Genomic DNA, 21,028 nt, shown 5'->3' on the forward strand with positions numbered 1-21,028 from the left:
TCTATTTCACAGAATCACAGAATTACGGAATGTCTGAGGTTGCAAGGAACCCCTGGAGATTCTCTAGTCCAACACCCCTGCTCAAGCAGAGTCAGCTAGAGCAGGTTACCCAGGGCTGTGTCCAGATGGGTTTTTAATATCTCTTAAGTGTGGAGACTCCACAACCTCTCTGGGTCGTTTGTCCCACAGTTTGACCACTCCTACAGTAAAAAAGTGTTTTCTTGTGTTCAGACTGAATTTCATGTGGTTTAATTTGTGCCCATTGATGAGATCCCCCTGAGCCTTCTCTAGGCTGAGCAGTCCCAGCTCTCTCAGCCTTTTCTCAAATGGAAGATGCTTCAGTCCCTTCATCATTTTAGCGGCCCTTTGCTGGACCCATTCCAGTCCATCCCAGTCTCTTTTGTACTGGGGAGTCCAGACCTGACTAAGACCTCCAGATGTGTGTAGTCAGTGCCGAGCAGAGGTGGAGGGCACATTGCTGGCTCATGGTCAGCTTGTCTTTTACCAGGACCCCCAAGTCCTTTTCTGCAGAGCTGCTTTCCTGCCAGTTGGCCTCCAGTCTGTGCTAGTGCCTGGGGTTATTCGTCTGCAGGATCAGAACTTTGCATTTTCCTTTGCTGAATTTTGTACAATTACTCTCAGTCCAATTCCCCGGGCTGTCCAGGCAGCAGATCTATCTGGAATATCAATCATACTTCCCAATTTTGTATCATCTGCAAACTGGCTGAGGGTGCATTTGGTCCCATCACCTAGGTCATAAAGCAAAATGTTAAATAGTATTTCTCTCAGTATCAGCCCCTGGGGTACACCACTGGTGACCAGCGTCCAGCTGGGCTTTGTGCAACTAATCACAACCCTCTGGACTCAGCTGTTCAGCCAGTTTTCAATCCCCTTCAAGGAGCACTTATCTAACCCTAACTATCTGATGGGAGAGTGTAAAAAGCCTTGCTAAATCCAAAGTGAACAACACGCACTGCTCTCTCCTCATTCACCAACACAGTCACCAAGGCCATCAAGTTGGTTAAGTGTGATTTCCCTTTCATAAATTCATTATGACTATTCCAGGTCACCTTCATGTCCTTCATGGGTTTGGAAATTATTTCCCAGGATTAGTTGCTCCACCACCTTCCCAGGGATTAAGGTGAGGCTGACAGCACTTCTGTAGATCCTTCTTGCCTTTCTTGGAGTGACGGGAGTGACATATTCTTTCTTCCAGTCTTCAGGAACCTCTCCCAGTCATCGTGGCCTTTCAAAGATAATCAAGAATGGCCTCACAGTGGCATCAGCCAACTTCCTCAGCAGTTGTGGGTGCATCCCATCAGGCCCCATGGACTTCTGCATGTCCAGTTTTTTTAAGTTCTCCCTAACCTGATCCTCTTCTGCCAAAGGTAAGTCTTCCTACCCAGTGTCATCCATATATAAAAGAAAGAAGTGAGTTTCTTCCGTAAATAATTGGTTATGAATTATTTACTCAAACATAAAAATTAACCACTGAAATATAAAAATCAGTGTAATTGTTCTAGAAAAAATGTACATAGTGTTGACAATCCAGATACAGAAAATATATGATTTAATTTTTAGTAACAAATTATTTTAATTCTACAAAATTATGTTTCAAAATAAAAAAAAAATAGAAGCATAAAAGGGTTTGGGGGGGGGGGGGTTCTTTCTTTTTTTATTTGACATAAACAAAATTAGATTATACCGTAGTTCTTGGATATGTGAAAACCTGTGATTATAAATATAAATGTGCTAGGCTATCATGTCATCTGAAGTCATCCTGAAGAGAAAAAAAAAAAAAAACACCACCAAGATATGCTTAAACCAGCTTTAAATATCTTCTTTGACAAACTCTTTAAAAGCAATCCTAAAAAAGACTATATCAAGCTAAATTATGTCACATTTACATTTTACCATGAATTAGAAGTGGCTGATAAGCACTGGTACTCACTAGGCAGTGATAACCACTCATCTGAGCTTATCTTCCAACCTATGTGATAAAGTCGTCTAATATCTCAACCAAAACAAAAATGTGCTATGACATGTTCCTTTTTAAAATCAAGACATTAGATTTAAAGCATTTATAATGTACATATCTGGGGAAACATTTGCACTAGATGTTTTATATTATAACCAGATAAGATTTTCTTGTAGATCTTGTTTAAATTCTGAAAAGGTATAGTCTCATTTCAGGGTGCCAGAAGTCCAAAGAATGCATTGAAATGAATCTTTGGGGCATGTTCTTTTCTCAGACACCATCTGTCAGTGAAGCTACTGGTTCAGTATGAAAGTTTCTTCAGATTTATATTACTTTAAATTACAGCAGATTTCAAGTGTACATATTTATCAATAATAATTCAGTTCTAAATTACCCCAAGTACTGTACTACCTCTATATAATTATAATCGTATTTATTTTTCTTCCTATGTTTTCATTTGCCATTTAGAGTTCCATAACACATTGTGGGTTTATTTGTTTTGAGTTTGTTTATTTGTGGGGGTTTTTTGTGTTTTTTTGTTTACTTTGAGGGGTTGTTTTGTTTTGTTATTGTTGTCATTCCAGTATAGCTTGAATTCAATTCTTCCTTTTAAAATAAACTTTCAGCTCATGTGAATATTTTACACACCATGTTTCTAGTTGGAATACCCAGATTTTTAAGTTCAGAATTACTTCTTTTCTAGCAATCTTTGTTTGCATGGGATTATACTTTCAGCAGTCTTTATAAAACAATGACTTCCAAAATTTTTGACCAGGGGTGCCTTGAAACTGATGATATCTTGCTAAATAATAAACTTTTGGTTAAAAATCAAGATGGAAAGTTAAGTGGAAAACAAACATTAGGCAACGAGGATTTCAGACACAATCTGCTTAACTTCTGATAACTTAAATAGTTATTAAGTTACCATCTTATACAATGGTAATTAGAAACAGGCAGGTTTTTACATTTATATATTTTAATAGGCTGTGCATGTGTACAGTGGGTTTGGTATCTGTTGTGGGATAGCCCCAGTAAGCAGCTCAGCCCCACTCAGCCACTCACTCACTCCCACCCAGTGGGACGGGGGAGAGAATCGGAAGGGCAAAAGTGAGAAAACTCATGGGTTGACGTAAAGACAGTTTAATAGGGAAAGCAAAAGCCGAGTGCACAAGGAAAGGAAAATAAGGAATTCATCCAGCACTTCCCATCAGCAGGCAGGTGTTCAGCCATCTCCAGGAAAGCAGGGTTTCATTCAGCTTTTATTGCAGAGCATGACATTATATGGCACGGGATATCCCTTTGGTCAGTTGAGGTCACTTGTCCCAGTCGTGTTGCCTCCCAACTTCTTGTGCAGCCCCAGGCTGTTTGCTTGTGGGGTCATGCAAGAAACAGAAAAGGCCTTGATGCTGTGCAAGAACTGCTCAGCAATAGGTAAAGCATCAGTGTGTTATCAACAATAATCCAAAACATAGCATTTCAAAAGCTTCTACAAAGAAAATTAACTCTATTCCAACCAAAACCAGTACAGTATCCTAAATTACATTTGATTTGTACCTCATTATTTGCTTTCTATATTCACTATTTAAAAATCACAGGAGATCAGAGTAGTTTGGATCTCTAGTAACAGTGGCATGGGAGCATACGTTATCTAAAGCCTCCCATTTCTAAAAGCAGAAATGCTTCTTGTCATTCTATATACACTATTAATCTGATAATTCTAATCCTCATTCATAATTTCAAGGCAATCTGCTGTAAAAAATATTACTGAGACAAAAATCTTCACCTTCAAGTCAAAGAATTAAAAAACACTCCAAAACGTCACCGCAGCCTTCTTTAAAGACAGCTGAAAACTTTATTTCTCTCTCTGCAGCCCATGCAGAAGCATATATTCTGGCAGGAATTGTGTCCCATGGGGGACCCATGCTGGAGCAGTTCCTGAAGAACTGCAGCCCATGGGAAGGACCCACACTGGAGCAGTGCACGAAGGATGGGATCCTGCGGGAAGGACCCCATGGTGGAGCAAGGCAAGAGCGTGAGGAGGAAGGATTGGCAGAGACAAAGCGTTACGAACTGACTGCAACCCCATTTTCCATCCCCCTGGGCTGCTTGAGGTGGGGGCGAGGTAGAAGAGTCAGGAGTGAAGTTGAGCTTGGGAAACAGCACTGCGGGGGGAGAGGGAAGGTGGGTTTAGTTTTGTTTTTCTTTCTCGCTGTTCTACTCTGTTACAAATACTTGACAATAAATTAAACTAATTTCCCTAAGTTGAGTCTGGTCTGCCCATGATGGTAACTGGTGAATGATCTCCCTGTCCTTATCTCAACCCATGAGCTTTTCCGTCATATTTTCTCCCTGTGTCCCATGGGGGGGGGGGGGGGATCAGGACGGAGAAAGCTGCTTGGCGGGCACCTGGCAGCCAGCCAAGGTCAACCCACCATGACCACACTGAGAATCTATCCAGCTCTTACTTTTGCTGAGCAACACAGACATTTCCTAATTACAGATGCAGAGATAAAAACACAAGAATGTTGTTAATCTGTGCTAAAGAAAAGGCCTTTACAACTATAACTAGCAGGATGAGCAGCAAAGACACCTGTAGACCATTCTGTCATAAGTCACTTCATTTATACAGCTGTTCTGACTTTGAATAGCTGGTTGTGAGTGTATAATCACCCCCAAACAGCCAGATTTCAGACTGGTCTTGATGTGATCCTTCCTTTTCCCTGCACATTTCTTCCTCTCCCCTAAAAATCCCTTTCTTCACCCAGTAGTCTCATATTTGCAGAGCTGGTTCTTAGATGGCCTCAGTTGTTCCATCAGATTTCATGCAACTCTACCAGCACCTTCTGTTGAGGGTATCACAGGCTGTCTTTGCACTCCCATCTGGCAATAAACAGGAATCTCGCCAACAACACGAGCCCCAGTTAGAGTCATAGAGGTGTTGCTGAAGTTTCTGAACTACCAAGAAAGACAATCCACAAAATATGAATATAAAATAATGCTCACGAAGCAAAATGAAAGGTTTTCTTAAATACTACATACAGAAACTCTGACACATATCAGTAAGATGGAACTTTTTTCCAAGTCTGTATTTGCCACCTCCCAAATATATATGTAGCAGTTAAAATACACCATCTTCTGTTAAAACAGATGCTGTCTCCACTAATGATAAACACAATATTGTATTTATGTCAGACACCTTATTAAATCTAATTTAGCTTAATTCAGTACTGTCTTCTCACTGCTCACTCTGAATCTATGGCGTGGTTTTCTTTTGTTTATTTTTATTCCAAAATTTATTTCATGTTTTCCTCAAGATCTACCAGGAGGAAATCTTGATGAACAAACTCCAGAGAAATTGGTTGAAGAATTTGATTCTTATGGTTAAATAAGAAGGTCCTTCCTTTTTGCCACTTCTGATTGTGATCAGACGTCCATGAAGACTGTCTTCTTAGTTATGTGTAACTGTTTTGTTCATGCTCCAAGAATTATGCAAAGCACATTTTATAATTGCATAAAAGTGATATTTTCCATGTTGTACTTAAGCAGAAAATACTGAATCAAGCCAATTTTACCTCCTTGGGTCTCAGGAATCTCAGTAATGCCTTAAATCATGAGGAAAATTAAGCAAAAAAATTGCTTTTAATATGCGTATCAACCACACTGACAAATTAAAAAAAGATAATGCAAGGAAAAAACAAACAAACAAACAAAAAACCCCAAAACCCCACACAACAAAACTTGGAATAAGTCAGAAAGTGAAGGCAAAAAGCTTTAAAATTCATGCAACAGTAGGCATAACACAAAAAAAAGTCAAGATGGAAAAGACCTACCACATTTAACTTAGATATCAATTACACAGGGAAGAACAGACATTTTTTCATAAGGATAAAGTCAGGTAGTGATTTTTTCCTCTAAGTATATATAATTATTTTTAATGGGAAAGACAATCAAAGCCTACTTTCATCTTTGAAGAGAGGTCCCCTGTCTTCATCTCTGATTGTTTACCGTCGACCTATAGGTATGGATGTAGTATTCTGAAAAATGTTATTAATGGTAGGAATGTAATTTCTTTTTATTTTGGCTCATTTGAAAACTGAATCAGCCCAAAGAGCACCACAACTGAGCAAAAGCAGAGACATACGAGAAGTCAGCTGATGAACCTGACTAGTAAAACTAGTAATAAAACAAAGTAAAATGCGTACTGGCTGCAGGGCTCAACAAATGGTCAACCTTTGCTGAATTTTTATTTTCACTTGAGAAAATAGGACATATTGGACAAATGCCTGTCATTATTGGTTTTGTCAGCATCTCATCTGGTACCTCATTCTGGTGTCAAAGCTCTGTTCTTGTCTCTGCTCCACTGAGTATCCAGCATAGCACACTGGAGTCGCTTTCTACAGCTAGCAGATAGGCAGGTAGCCATCAGATGCTCTCTCTGCTCAAATGGCCATCTGGCTTCTCTGTTTCTAGACTCTGGAAAACACTTAACCTTATATTTTCCTGCAGGAAACAGAAACAGTGGAATTAGGAAGCCATGGGAGCTATATTTCTCAAGAAGAAGATGGCACGGAGAAAACATAAGGACAGAAAGAGATATACAAGACAAGAAGGAGAAGAATATGAAAGACAAAATGACTATCCAAATAGGAATGGGGCCCAAGTTCTCATGAGAACACCAACATAATATTTCTTTACATACTGATTTCTTCTCTGTTACAAAACAATTCTAATGCAGATATCAGTCAAGATTTCAGATATAAAAGTCCTTAAATTTTTTGATATAATACATGTAAAGCATTTGAAAGGCAACAGTGCCCACAGGCAGAGCAGGCAGCAGAAAGGATGAAGATTAAAAAACAAAATTAAAAAAAATCACAAACATTTTTGCTGTCCAGTACTGGGCTCTTTTTTTCTGTATGAACTACATTGATTCACTGCTATCTCTGCCCAATTTCATGGTTCATTGTCTTTGCTAAAAGAAGACTGGTTCCAACTTCATTGTCCTATACAAAAGAACAGTCCATCCTTCCAAAGATAACAAATGGCCGTTAGCCTTTACTGTAAGTACAAACACTGAAGACACTGGCAGGTGCACTGTTGTGGAGCAATTCAAATCTGTTACAGTTGTCCTCTAAAAGGGTGGTCAGTAGCTGCTGAATGTATATTTACTATCACTGTCAATCCTAGCTCTCTTAAGCAGATGATGAGCAGACTTAGCCTAAAAGCCAGCCAACATTATTTTATAGTTTCTCCTTTGTCTGTTTCTATTCTACTATTACATCTACTGCTACACAGTACATATTTGGGGATAGAGATAACGGTTGGTGTAGGGACAGTGCAACATTTGGTTGTCTGAGACTGGGTCACCAAGGCGTAACCATTATTATCATCGTAGAACAGAACACTGTCAGGGACAGTGTGTCTGAAAGAGGTTCAGATACACCAGGAAGAATTGAGGATTCTGTTTTAAGAAATAACAAGAAAATGGAGAGACTACTGTTGCCTCGGAAATCCTTTCTCCTTTCTCATTTTTAAAAGAAACAGATAGACAGCATTTCAGAATTGAAACAAGGTTGGAAAGAAAAAATGAGAGTAGTACCACCACGGTGTGGACATGAGAGGTACAGGAACCTCTCTCCACATACATGTGCTCTTTCAATGAGTAATCTGTTCCTTTCTGTGCAATTTGCATAGGACTTTCCAACATTACCAATCCCCTTTTGGAAGATATTTTTGTAGCTTCCTGTGTGCTAGAACAATTCTCAGGCAGCAGGGGACAGTATCACGTCTCCCACCCTTTCATCTGTCATCTAATATAATTAACTTCATGTGCCAGGCCCCCCAAAAATACTGTATTACTAGAAAGAAGAAAGGAGAAGAGTAATGTCAGGGTTGCTTTTCTGTGCAGAGACCAAAGAATTTCTTTTTGGTAAAAATGGAAGACTGTTTCAATAATATCAGATTCCTAACTGAGGTATCATTTTTTGTCATTGTGCCCTACATATTGCCTTCAAATCTTCAGTGCACTAAGATTCCACAAAGTTACTCCACCCCCCTGCCAAAACTCAGAAAATATAGACTAATAAGGAGACTTCTTCTTCTTGGTTTCTAAAGAAAACAAAATAACAATGTTTTTAAACTCAGTGATGCTAGACATTGTCACTTAGCATCAAATTGTACACATAAAATTCATTGGGTTTAGTAGATCTTAAAAAATGGCTCCTGATCCTTAGTCTGGGTAGGGTTTTTTTATGAAAAAGAAAGAAGATCCAGTCTATGTTATATGAAAACTGACTCTTTGGTTTCAAGAAAGAAACTAATTTAATTATTTGTTGGGTAAAGAAGGAGAAGAAAGGGAATGATTCTACAGCACATTTTAAAAATATCACTCTTGAGGGAGATATTTTGCATTTCAGTACTTGCTCCACTGAGTACTTGATAATACCAGTAAAACCAGAAGACATTCATTCTTCTTCTGGGGAGACCTAATAACCGAGTAGTGGGAATTGAGGTGGAACTCCTTAGACATATGAATTTGTCTGCTTAGGAAATGTAATGATTTTATATGTGAGTTCCACAGCTCAGGCAACTGGTCTTACAATAGTGAAGTTAGTGAAAGGACTTCACCTGGGCTAGAGAAAGAATCACATTCATGTGCTTCTGTATTATGTATGATTAGGTAGGTTGTGATGAGGCTTCAGAGGTAAAATAGGAGAAGGAAGTGTACGTACCTTTGAGAGGAGCTTAGGTGCCCCTGGAACAACAGGAGCAGCTTTTTTAGGAAGCAACTTTGAGATGTATGCTGTAGTTTGGCAGGGGGGAGGGATAAATCTACACTCATAAATAGTGCCAGGGCTATATTCTGACCCACAAGCCTAGAAGCAACATACAGCCATACTGTTAAACTTCTTTACCCTCCAGATCATGATGGCCATATGCAAACTACCTTTTGGGAATGATCCATCGACACAGCTAACTCCCAAACCACGCTCAGATTTCTTTGGAAGAGTGCAGGTCAACCCAGGCTGAAACTGCAAAAGGAACCAGCCTAAAAACCGATCGATTAGATGATTAAGATTCAGCCCTGTCCCAAATCCTCACACTGCTTAACTAACTAAAAAAGATGAAGACAAAGTGCCTACTTTCCCTTCATCAATCCAACACTGCCTTTTCTAAATGTGTACATGTAACACCAGCGGCAGATGAGTTGAATCAGAAATAACAATGCAACAGTGAGATTGCGTTTTAAAATTTTATTTTAAGCAATGGAAAGAGTGTAAACAGGCAGATATGAATAAGAAAGAAGATGAAGAGAAAAGATGGATGAACCACAGCACAAATGAAAAGTTTCAGACTTAGTGTTTCCACCAACCTAAAAAAAAACCCCAACCCAGTAGTTCAGAAAATCCAATGATTGTGTTTTTCTCATCTGTAAGGATATATCAGAGAAATTATCCTAAACAGTGAAGTATATAATGTATTGGCTCTCTACTGCATAGTACTACAACCTAATATATTCCCTCTAAAAGCAAGATCTGTGCCTAAACCAATGAAACAGAGTAAAAAATAATCTGGTCCATGTGGGTGAGGTAGTTTCAGGTCCGTAAACAGATTCAGGTCTTATCTAACAAAAGAAAGGAAGACTGCATAAGGAATTCTGGAAAGACAATCTGATTCTGTAAGGAGTATGTAGTATGAGGAAAAGGAGCAGGTGACACAGCAGTTGGCAGAGTACTGAAAAAATCTGGAAGAATGCTGCAATATGATAATCACTTTGAATTTGTAGTTGAACTACTTATTCTGACTTTATCCTCTTTCATGTTAATTCTTTTGCAAATCCTTAAAGAAAACATCAATTTCTCTGTATGCTTAAATAAACAGTCCTCTAATATTAAATTTACACTACTATTTACTAGAGAGGACTAATTGCTTGGCTTAGAATCATAAATATATTATTATACCATCAATAAAGTACCATTTAAAATGTCAACTATTTTCAGCTTTGGTTTCCATTTTGTGCTCTTAAAAAGCAAAGAAGCATTCCAACCCATAAGCTGGAGTGGCCGAACATGAAAGTGTAAGAATAAAGTTTTCCTGTTGCTATTATTTTCATAATGTAATGCACACATCCCTACTGAAATAATTACATCATTAAAAGAGGTGGGCTGCAGGTACTTCTTCAATCTGTTAACATTTTGGTTTGATATATCAGGTGGAGGGACCATTGCTCAAAGATAGGATTGACTAATAAAGAAATAAAAATTTCTCTAGGTTTAAAGTTTCTATCTTGGTTAGTAGTGCAGGTTACCTGCTGAACTGCCTAGGTAGTGACATAAACTTGCAAGGAGGTATACATCATGCTGAGCTGGACAAGGGGAAGAAATGGTTCACTGTGTCCCCTGTGGGTAAGGTAAAGGATAATTTAATCTGCTTTATAGAAGGTTTTAGTTAGAACTTCCAGTCAATGGCTGGAAGGACTGGTAACCTGTGGAGAAGGCTGGGTGAGGAATCACTAGGACAAGATGCTTTTTAAGAGTGGATTAGACAAGTATCAGGCAGGAATTTATAGCCAATGCTTTTGAATAATGAAAAAGAATTATTAAAAACACTCTAAGATCAAAAGATCCATCAGCCCTCACCTGAAATATTTTGCACAAGTTTGATAATCTAGGTTCATGGAACATGCCTGAAGCAGATCTACTGGGAAGATATAGTGAATAGACTATTTCTTTAAAGAAAAGATATTAAAATACCTTTGCCTGTTTAACGGCACAAACAAATGCTGAGATGGGACAAATCATCTCTACTAAGACAGGCCAGATATATATCTTTCTCACTAGAGAAGAAAAGACTCAGGGGGAATCTTATCAATGGGTACAAACACCGAAAGGGAGGGCGTAAAAAGATGGAACCAGGCTTTTTTCAGTGGTGCCCAATGACAGGACCAGAAGTAGTGGGCATAAAGGGAAAAACAGGAGGTGCCATGTGAACATAAGGAAACACTTTTTTACTGTGAGGGTGACTGAGGGCTGGCATAGGTTGCCCAGGGAGGTTGAAGAGTCTCCATCCTTGGAGATATTCAAAAGCCGTCTGGACATGGTCCTGGGTAACCTGCTCTAGGTGGCCCTGCTTGAGAAGAGGGGTTGGACCAGATGACCTCCAGAGGTGTCTTCCAGCCTCAACCATTCTGTGATTGTGTGATATACATCTAGGATGAAAAGGAACTCTTTAAATTAAATAATTAAATATTAATACTATTATAAGATCAAGCAGATGGCCGTAAGAAAATGCAGACTAAAAATAGTTGTCTACCAAAACAAACAAACAAAAAGTTCTGGAATGATCTTCCAGACTGGGCAGTACAAGCAAACAATCTAGGTTAATTTAAAATAGAGTTTAACAAGAGTTTCTTAGGAAAGAAACTATGTAAAAAAGGAGTATTCTTTGGATTAGAAGTTAAGATATCCAATATACCAGTATCTTCAAAGGAATCTGTGGGGTTTAGTCATACTTATACTGCGTTAAGCCACAATTTGGGATTTTTATTAATCATGTATGGAGGTCAGAAAAGACTTTATTCCCCTCCATAGTTTTTTCTGTATCTTTCACCTTTCTCTGACATCTTCTCAGAAGTGTTCACAGCTAAAGAAAGAATGTATAGACAGATGTATAAGCATTTGCAATAGCATTTAAATTTCTAAAGTCTTTCATTTCTCTCCCACTAATATACTTAGGTTAAAATGTATCATTCATCCGGCATAAAATTTTGCATCCCAGACAAGATTGACAGGGTACAATAGACTGTTTTGATCTGTTGTGTATTACTGGACATGGTTTGCTTTAGGACCAAGACTGCTCAGGATTCCTTCAGATCTTTCTAGCATTTTACAGTTTGGTTTTGTACTATAGTTCTTAATGTTGCTAAAGGATCACAGGCAGCATTTTATAGTCTGTAATATATCTAGAAGCTATGAACACCTTTATAATGATCATCTATTTTGTGTTGGATCCAATGGTAAAATCCACTGACAGTCCTGTTTTCCCCTCCCAGTCTTAAATTCCAAGGAATAGTTGCCATTTCACTGAATAATGAGTACTGGAGTAGATGGCCTTTGTTAGTCATCTCCAGCCTTAGTTTCTATGACTTCCAAGGGCATAAATTAATTTCAACAAAACCAAATTTTGGTCCTCATTCTATGAAGTGCTGCTTTGTGCTCTTCTCTTACATGTCTTTGACCCTTAAAGACTTGCGACAATCCTTCATTATATCTGGATACATATGGAATACTGAGGCTTATACTAAATGAGATGTGCTGATTAAAAAAGAATTATCTGTGTCCAGTCTTGAAACTCATATACAGGTTTCTGTTGTACCAAAACCTACTGACATTACAGCATCCACACGTATTTTTTATTTCTTCCTGATCAAGATTACACAACCACTGTACCCTTCTGTTGTAAAAAAAGGCACAAAATACAGTTATGTCTGGATAAGTGAAATATTGAGCAATCAACATTAAAATGGTACAATGTAGTCATCCCACTCAACTCTACTACTATACAGAATACTTCTGATGCATCCACAAGTGTTACTCAGTTAATGAATTTCAAATGAATGATTACTAACTGCCAGATTTAGCTCTGTTTGCTAGCAGATTATTTTATAATCAGATTACAGCCGCCACACTGACTATTATGGCTGTATAAATTTTACTGTTTTTCAGTAATACAAAACTTATTTTGTAGTACCAAAGTACAACTAGGCTCAATTTTAAACGGGAGCGATGTCGTATAATCTTTAAGTATAAGCCATTAATGTTATTCAGGAAATATCACAGTTTAGTGCTCAACACAATGTCTGTAGAATGCTATCATCTAATGAATATAAAGCCAATATTGACTTACAGCTCATTGAGCTCATTGGTATCTGTCCATGGGCCATTGACAGTAAAACAATTTACATCTACTATGATTATGTTTGGATACATATTTATAGCCAACAGTTTATTGTAACAATTATATAGAAGATTTAAAATTATCCTGACTTTAAAGCAGGCTGTGTTAAGGAAATTCAGTTTAAAGGTAAAGTGATATTCTCATCAGAATCTTACAGCAGGAACCTGTTATTATCCAATACTGTATTGCTCCACAAAAAATGAAATCCATCTTTTAATCAATACTTTGTTTATTGACTAAACAAAGCTTAAAACTGAATGGACTGTTGAAATCCTTGGATGATGGAACATATTTTATGGGACCGGCCTCTCACATATATTAAAGCAACCCCACAGAAACCTAAAGTTTACTGGTTCTCATTGGTTTCTAAAAGCCCTTTTATAAGCCAAATCAATGCACTAGAATAGTAGAATTTGTACTTGCATCAGTGGTATATTTCTAGTTGCAAAAGACATCTGTGTAAGGAAAACTTTAAATATTCATTTGTTTGATAGGATTTTATATCACTACATAAGGTAAGGCTATTAGTTACCATACAGTTACATACAAAACTTATGCCAAACTTCAATAAGGTGCAGAAACAGGCAAAGACTACCTTCAAAGACCAATCCAGAGAATGTGTAATGGCCTTAGGAAATGAAAATCACTTAGACACGTAGAAAGAAATTATAAGGTTATCTCAACTGTGAAAGTATTTTTTTTTCAGTTTCACCATCTATTTTATGAATCAATAATGCTCTGCTTTACTGATAGAGATAAGTTGAGTCTATCAACTGCCAAATCACAGCATGAAAAATACTGTAATCTCAAAGGCTGTGTTTTCAGACTTTGGAGGTGTAACAAAAGGCAAAGCTCTAGCAGTGAGAAGCTGCACTTTGTTACAATGAAGTGACTCAGTACAAATGGACTGACTCAAATGACTGACTCAGTACAAATGGTATTGGAAGGACAAACCTGGCCATCCTATTCATCTTGACAAAAATGACTGTTACTTACAGAACTGCCTCACGATACTTACCATGGGATTAATACAGAAAAGTTTGTTGTTTTAAATAAAGACAAAATTGCTTGTCCTTTCTTTAGCTGAATAATATCCTTTGAAAAGTTATATATCCTCATAATTAACAAATGCGGGACCTGAATTCAACTCTCCTAAATTTAGTTGCTCCACTTAGACTTTTAAGCAAAATCCCTAATCTTATCTGGGATGAGTTTAAGTTTGGTACACATCCTTAGGTATGTCTGGAAATTGAATGCACATGGGTTTTACTTTCTGCTGTCTGTGCTTGACCAATTTTTATGTGTAAAGTTATATAAATCACATAACAAATATATATTAAATGTATAGGTACTACCAGGCTCTTTTTCACCTCCTTGAGTCAAGATCAAGAACAGTTGTCATGCCAATTCAATGAAAAACTGTAAAAGCTGAAACTACAAAAGTGGATTCTAAACAAAAGAAATATTTAGACATTTTTGGAATTTGTGGGTCCTCAAAATTCAGTGGAAATAAATCAAAATTCATAGATTCACTCCTGGAATTTGCCCTCAAAAAGGCCCATGGAAAAGGTCCTTGGGTGTCTATTCCTGCACTCATCCTCTACTGGGCAATAAAAATGACAATACAATTTGTCAAAATGTCAATGTCAAGCTTTCTCCCTCCCTTGAATTTCCTTGTATGTGTCCCCATTCCCATCTAAAGGCATAGTCCCATTTCCAAAATTACTGCTTTGTATCAGTCTGTCGCTCCTAGATGGTTCCAGAAAACTAATGCTCTGACTGAATCCTGAGCCATCTTTTCTCCAGTTCATCATTTATTTTCAATCCCACACCTGGTTGTTTACAAGGAGTTATCTAACTGAGGGACAAAGCTGTATCATCATTATTACATCTCCCAGTAGGAGGTTTAAGCACCTCATCATAGCTGTCTCCCCACTGTCTGTGTAGCAGTCCAAAAAAAGGTTTTTCACCAACCTCCAATGTTTAAAAAAAAAAAATGTCTGGCAGAAAAAAAAATCTCCATTTCTTGTTCCTTTTTCCTGAGCTTTACAGATAAAAGTAATATTAACATTCTTCACTGAAGCCCTCTTTTCAAAGGTTTATTCTTACAGAGAAAATTCCTCTCAAAGGTAAAACTTGTCTCACAGGTTTCCAGTCCAGATAGGAAAATATTCTTTAAAATCTAAACTATGACTACATACTAGAAGTGAGTCTATTGTTGCTTTTTTCTTAATGCTCAAATCCACATAACAGAAAGAAATAGTTGTTTCAATAAACTCCATACATGCAAGACCTCATCCTTGCATTTTCAGTATTATAAAATATCTTGCATTTTCAGTATTATAAAATCATTTCTAACGATGATAATAATAAGCTAAAGTTGGCATAGTGGCCAGTAAGTACACATCACTGATCACCTGTTAACACTTCTTTTTCTCTTGTCCTCTTATACTGTTTCTGCTGATTTTAGTAAACACTGTTTCTATCACAGGACAGATCATACATTAGACCAGAACACAATTCCTGCTGCTAACAAAATGCCTTTGTTTTATGATTGAACATATTACCTTTCTTCAAGCAAGCACTCACCTGCCTTGTCATACAATGTTTTTCATTCACATTATTTACTTCAGGAATTGAAGCGTAGCATTTACACTTCACGTTGTGTACCAGTTGAATGTTCCTGGACTAGACTGTAAGACCCTTGCACAGGGAAGTAATTTCTCTTGACTTTATTCGTACTACCTGAATCTTTCACAAGTCACCAAGGTAATGAAACTTTTCGCAGTCTAACACTATTGGAGAATTTTAAAGTGTGCTCATTTTCACAGTTCCAGGAACCATCTCATTCTACTCGATTCAGTCCATTCCTTAAAAAGAGGGGAAAAAAATTTCATTCATACTCCATCACAAAAAACAAGTTTAGTGGAATTATTGCAGCACCAACTCTATTAGGCACACAAATATCAAAGAAAAAGATATGCATATTGATAACCCATATTTATACTTCATTTGACAGTGAAAAATTTGGCAACTCATAGCAGTTACTAATATTTGCATATTTAAATGTACGAATGTATTATGAATTGTATTTTTCTCAGTCACAGTGAAGTTTCCTCAAATTAAAAAATCTATCATCTAATCTAAAATCTAATGTCTATCTAATCTAAAAAATCTAATGTCTTAGCTTCTGATCACAGACAACAATTTGCAGAATCGGTACCTTATTTAATATAATCCTTCTTGGTTTTCTCTCACTTTAAAATACACTTATATTTGCTTTGAAAGTAGATCATGAATACAATTAAACATTTCAATGAAAGTTGAAGCTCCACGAAGACATCTTTAGATTTTACCAGATTTGTAGCATTTGCTCCTATAAAAGTATAAAATATTAATAGCTCATATTATATATTTCAATGTATTTCTATTTATAAATTATGTGGTTCCATAGTGATCTATATATTTCTATTCTAAAAGTTTTTTAATTCAAATATTTAAATATCATTCATACTGATCTTCTTTAAGATCTATATAGTTAGAAAATTAGTATCATTGCCTCTCTATTGTAAATTAGAGGATACACGCAAAGAAAATTGTGATTGGTTTGTACATGTTTTAAGTTATAATTTGGGTGATATTATCCTGTTTCTGGTCACAGATTTCAAAATCCAGCACTGGATTACACAATTCTAACTAACAAAAGACTGAGTTAAGCAAGGAACATTTTATGTCTAATAAGTAATTTAAAATGCGAGATCTGGCTGTTCTCCAGATTATCACCATATTCACCATTTCCAGTGAAATAACTGATGGTCTCCTTACTAAATTGCCTAATGTTATAATTTGCCTATTACTTGTCATTTTGACTTAGATCTGGTTTGTAATAGGCAGAACCAGCCCAATTCAATTGATTGATTTTTAATGATTGAAATAGTCTAAAGATTTGGTTGGGTTTTTCCTTTTTCTTTTATTCAGGTGAAAGAAAAGAAGAATTTTGTCTTATAATCTAAAAAAATCTAATACATTTGAAATAACTTATGGTAGTAATGTGGAATTCTTATCTATTGACCATCTCAAAAGTAGGTAAAATTCATTAATGCTATTTTATACATACAGAGATTGTGACAAAGTGAAGTGACTCATATAAAAAATACACTCTAAAAATAGAATTCACACTCCCACTCCTACTTACCGTATCACAGGGGACTTGTACTAAATAATGTCAAAATAACCAGTCAGCAGGATCATTTTAACATGATTTAAATGCTAATGATAGATATATTTATGGGCAGCTAACTTTTAAATCAGAAGTCAGACCACTGAAATCAACAGATAAGAAGTGCAGGCATGTTTTGCTGTTCAGGCATGTTTTCCTGTTCACACATCACAGGAAGGACACAAGACCCTGTAAAACCAATGAACATGGTTTTTTGCATTGGCTTCAGTGCAGCCAAAATCATGGAATGTGCTAAAATACGCAATTATGGTGGAACGACTGAAATCAAGACTTTTTGAGTTTTTCTTAGGACGTGATTTTGCATTGGTAGAGTGACTACTGACACAGCAACCTAACAGATGACGTTCCTCTCCCTTGTATCCTTTTTATTGTACTCTCCCATTATGGAGGATTTTTATTTGGGTTATACTAGGATTGGCACTAACCAAGAACAGTTTTCTGACCTCTGTCTTCTCCATCTTTCTGCTATTACTGGTTTCTTTTCTCTAAGTGTATGTTGGAAGTGTTTTTCTCAAGTTAGCTTTTAAAAGCTCAAATATAGGATGTGTGCCACCACTCCAGATAGGCTATTTTACAATCTGAAAGGGTGCCCTGTCTTCTGGAATGTTTCCTTATAATCAGTCTACTCTTTCCTTTGTTCAACAGTATCCACCTTAACCCTAAACAGTCTCTTCTCTTTCCTACTGTCATGTTTATACCCTTCAATTACATGCCAGTCTTGCTTGATTGATTATACTGAGGTTTCACAGTGCAGATGTTGTGATATAATAAAATTGACCCCTGTTCTGAAAATCCTCTGTGAATAATAAGTAGCTCCAAGGCATGATAAAAATATTAATGGATTATTTGTTACATCACTCCCGGAGATTGGTCAATAAATACTATCATTGTCATTTTATCAAAAGAAAAGCTAAGACACAGAGGGTCAGAGATTTGTTGAGTTCATTGAACAGAATTGGTCATAACTTTGGATGGCGTGAACAAGACCAAAATCTGGCCCCAGGATCTTCAGTTACTAGCTCAAAGCAGTCAGTGACACAGACAAGTTGAGAATACTTATGCTGCAGATAATTCACAGGCCATTTTATCATGCTGCCTCCAAAATGACTCACCAGCAAGAAAGCAATTTTAAAAGAATAGGAAGAAGTGGAAAAAAGATACACCGACAACTGGTGTTACTTTATCTTTCCTAAAACAATCTCTGCCAGAACATTTATGGACTTTTCAAAAAAAAATCTGAGATTTCTAAAATTGAGCGTGTGGAGGGGGGTTGGTTTGTTTGTTTGTTTTCCTTTTTTGTTCTTACATATTCTCATTGCATTATGGAAAGCATAGCAAATGTAACTGAAAACATCTTTGGTTAGTCTGAAATATTTTATGAACTGACTCAAAGCAATTAGAGAGATTAAGTAGCATGCTTAGAGATACATGATCTGTTTATTTGCTTTTATTATGTTTTTGATCAAGGCTTTGAGAATAAGCACTTCTTACTTGAAGAACAATCAGGTAGCTAGCTGTGGCAATTCAATGTAGGCTAAAATTATGCACATAGACAGTGTCAGGAGAGGGCATTAAGTTCAAGAATCTCCAGATTACCCTTTTCAAAGCTGAAAGGAATTATTCATTTGTCTACAGACTAAAGAGTTTCTGTACAATACTGTGGCACTATAGCACTTCATAAAACTATTTTGTAGTTCCTAAAAATGAAAGTTTATGTGCAGAGGTATTGAGGTAAGGCAGGAGAGGAGGAAATGAAATAAGCGTGATGTTAAAATATTACTAGTATTTTTATTTGCATTAGTCTTGCTACTGTTAATAAAGGAGTATCTGCAAATCCTAACAAATTGTGCTACATTAATGTGTTACACTTGTAAAATATGAGACCAAAATATGTAGAGTATTGGTATATTTTATGTCTGGACTGAGACCATCTACTTAGAAAGAAAAAAAAAAACGCAAAGAAAAATTCTAGTAATGACACTCTACATCCAGCAGTCCTTACCTTGATAAAATAGAAGGGACTCTCACAAAAAAAAATCAAAATTGTAATCTAATCAATAAGCATCACAGTAGACACAATTACTTTGTCATTCCATGAGCCTGATTGATGACTGTTGAAGTCTGTATTGGTGACAGAACTATTGAACTATTCAATGATTTCCTCTGAATTAGGACTCATATAAGTACATGTTGAAACTTCTGTGCCAGTCTAAACTAGAAGAAAGACCTTGACAATAATGCAAATTACTTTTCTGGACATTTTTATCCAGACAGAAGCAAGTATTCCTCCAAAGAAATTCAAAGTCTTTCAGTTATACAATTTCCTGTCACCTATGAGTCCGTTGCACCAACAAAGTCAAGATAATAAAGGGGGCGGTTCCACTTAAGTATATATTTTCTTTTACAATCTTCTGTAATATAAAAGAAGTATTATGAAGTATTAAGTGCCATGTCTACACATCTTTTAAATACCACCAGGATTACTGACTTTTTTCCTAATATCCAATCTAAACCTCCCCTGGTGCAACTTGAGGCTGTTTCATCTTGTCCAATTGCTTGCTACTTGGGAAAAGAGACAGATCCCACCTCGCTACACCCGCTTTTCAGGTAGTTGTAGAGAGTGATAAGGTCTCCCCTCAGCCTCCTTTTCTCCAGGCTGAACAACCCCAGTTCCCTCAGCCGTTCCCCATAAGACCTGTGCTCCAGGCCCCTCACCAGCTTGGTTGCCCTTCTCTGGACACGCTCCAGCACCTCAAGGTCTTTCCTGCGGTGAGGGGCCCAAAACTGAACACAGGACTGGAGGTGCGGCCTCACCAGTGCCCAGTACAGGGGATGATCACTGCCCTGCTCCTGCTGGCCACACTATTTCTAATACAAGCCAGGATGCTGTTGACCTTCTTGGCCACCTGGGCACACTGCCGGCTCATGTTCAGCCGGCTGTCGACCAGCACCCCCAGGTCCTTTTCTGCCGGGCAGCTTTCCAGCCACTCTTCCCCAAGCCTGTAGCGCTGCATGTGGTTGTTGTGACCCAAGTGCAGGACCTGGTACTCTGCCTTGTTGAACCTCATACAGTTGGCCTTGTCCCACCAATCCAGCCTGTCCAGATCCCTCTGTAGAGCCTTCATACCCTCCAGCAGATCAACTCTCCCACCCAGCCTGGTGTTGTCTGCAAACTTACTGAGGGTGCACTCAATCCCCTCATCCAGATCATGGATAAAGATATTAAACAGAACTGGCCCCGGTGCTGAGCCCTGGGGAACACCACTTGTGACCGGCCACCAGTCCAGCATGTACATTCATAGAGTGACCTAACTCTTTATGCTATGGTATAATAGTTCTCTATTCCTTTCAAGTAGTTTTTAACATTACAATTGTTTGCTTGTTTTCTACTGCTACTAAATACTGGACAGATGTTCATATGGAACAATTTATCTTAACCCCCAGATGTCAGATTGTGTCACACTGGTCAGCTCAGAACACATAATATTGTATGCAAAGTGATATGTTTATTTATTTATGTATGTTGTTTTACATTTGTTTAAAATTAGTTTCACTTATTAATGAATTTATTACCCAACAGTTTTGTAAGAAGTTTTCATGATTCTTCACAGACAGCCCTTGTACTTACTATCAGAAATAACACACTATCATCAGAAAATTTGTCATTTCATTGTTGTCAAAGGTCACATCAGCATAGCTTGCACAGATTGTTGTGGACTTCCCCTGTGAACTCTCTCCACTATGAAAATTGATCATTTATCCATACGTTCTATTTTCTATCTTGTAACCATGCAAGGACCTTCATTCTCAGCTAATGTTTGCTAAAGTTTTTCTAAGATTCTTTCCTTGTCAAA

This window comes from Haliaeetus albicilla, chromosome 17 (genome assembly GCF_947461875.1).
Source record: "Haliaeetus albicilla chromosome 17, bHalAlb1.1, whole genome shotgun sequence".
NCBI lineage: Eukaryota > Metazoa > Chordata > Aves > Accipitriformes > Accipitridae > Haliaeetus > Haliaeetus albicilla.